Genomic DNA, 1,968 nt, shown 5'->3' on the forward strand with positions numbered 1-1,968 from the left:
GCAGGGGTAACTGTATTATGATATGTGGAAATGAGAGCTGACTCATATTAACACTTTATTTACTTTATTAACACTGATTCCATGTTTCCTGTGTGTGATATGCATTTATGGATTATGGAGCCATCTTCTGATCTTATATAAATTTGAATTTTATTTGTATATTGTTTTGATGTATGTATATGCCAATAAAGGTTACAACAACAACAACAACAACAACAACAACTTTATTAACACTGATCCAATGTTGTATCATAATAACATCTCATTGGCTGTCAGAACAGTCAGTCTCATAGGTCAGTTTTAAGTTAAGAAAATCCACTTTTTGTTCCATACAAAACAGTTGTGTTTTCATTCTCTGGTTAATTGACCATAACGTTTGATGGGATACAGATATTTCAATAAGGTTTTTTTCATTGCATTTTGCATTAATTTACCTTTCGAATGATATATAATATGATGGCAATATATTGTATATTGGCAATATATATGGCAATATACCAAGATTTTCACAATTTTGGTCACTAGTGTCAAGCTCAGCTTCTTGCCCCCCTAAAGCTTGTTGCCCGGTGCAACTGGTACACCCTCTTACATATGCCACTCTTAGCTACGCTGCTGAACCAGTGTTTTCTTTGTGTAGCAGTACCCATAATTCTGAGTGTGATAGAGACTAAGAATTCTGTGTTGAAAGAAAGACCTGGTTTACAATAAAGATGAAGTCTTCTTTGTTGGGTCAGCATCTATATTGGCCCTAAAAATACTTGATCTCATGTTCTTGCCATCCTGAATTATAAATCTCTTCATGCACGTGGCATACACCTTCTGCCTAATGCATTTTTGAGGGCAAGTTGCACATCCTTGTTTCTGAGGCTATAAACCAGGGGGTTCAATAAGGGTGTCACCATTGTGTAACTGACTGATATGAAGATGTCCTGATCCAGTGAGTAGGTAGATTTGGGCCTTAAATAGACGATGGAGGCACAACCAAAGTGCACCACAACCACAGTGATATGGGCTGCACAGGTGGAAAAAGCTTTCTGCTTTCCCTTAGTGGAGGGAATCTTGAAGATGGTGTTGAGGATGAGGGCATATGATAAAAGAACCAGCAAAAAAGAGCCAAAGATAATTACAATGCAAAAAATGAAAATGTAAATTTCAGTGACGCTGCTTTTTTTGCAGGCAAGCTTAAGAACTGGACGAATCTCACAGAAGAAATGGTGAATCTTATTGGGCCCACAAAATGACAGTTTCACTATAAGCCATATTTCTATTATGTTGAAAAAAAGACTTATTATATAAGCGGAGCCCACCAGTTGCCTACAGAAGCGTTGGTTCATAAGGACTGGGTAATGGAGAGGTTGGCAAATAGCTGCATAACGGTCATAACCCATCACTGCCAACAGCAGGCAGTTTGCAGCTGCAAAAATATTGAAAAAAAATAATTGGGCTATACAACCCCCAAAAGAAATGGTTCTTGTTTGTGTTATCAGATTTGCTAGCATTTTAGGGACTATAATGAAACTGTAGCAGACTTCAGAACAGGACAGAACAGAAAGGAAGAAATACATGGGAGTGTGAAGTGTGTGGTCAACCCTTATTACTGTGATTAGGAGAGTATTTGCAACTAGACTGGCCAAATATAACAGAAAGAATGATACAGACAACACAATCTGTAGTTCTGGGAAATTGGAGAATCCAATCAGGATAAATTCATGCACTGCTGTATTGTTTTTGCCTCCCATTGATTCAGGGTGTCACATCTGCAAAGAAATCAGAATAGAAATACTGTACAAGATTGAAACAAATAATGGGTTGGTAGAAATGTTGACAATACAACATTACAACATTAGGGGACATCCACTAAAAGTGCACGGCAGGGAGTCAGAAGACACAAAAGAAAACAGTTCTTTATCCAACATGTAATTAACCAGTGGAACTCCATGCCACAGGAGGTGATGACACCTGGCTTAG

At 37.9% G+C, this 1,968-nt stretch overlaps 1 pseudogene; it reads right to left on the minus strand.

The window, feature by feature from the left end:
• Positions 1–287: 287 nt before the first annotated feature.
• LOC136638630 (olfactory receptor 10T2-like) lies at positions 288–1,739 on the minus strand (annotated as a pseudogene).
• Between the last annotated feature and the right edge of the window lie 229 nt (positions 1,740–1,968).

Source organism: Tiliqua scincoides, chromosome 2, assembly GCF_035046505.1.
Source record: "Tiliqua scincoides isolate rTilSci1 chromosome 2, rTilSci1.hap2, whole genome shotgun sequence".
NCBI classification, from domain to species: Eukaryota; Metazoa; Chordata; class Lepidosauria; order Squamata; family Scincidae; genus Tiliqua; species Tiliqua scincoides.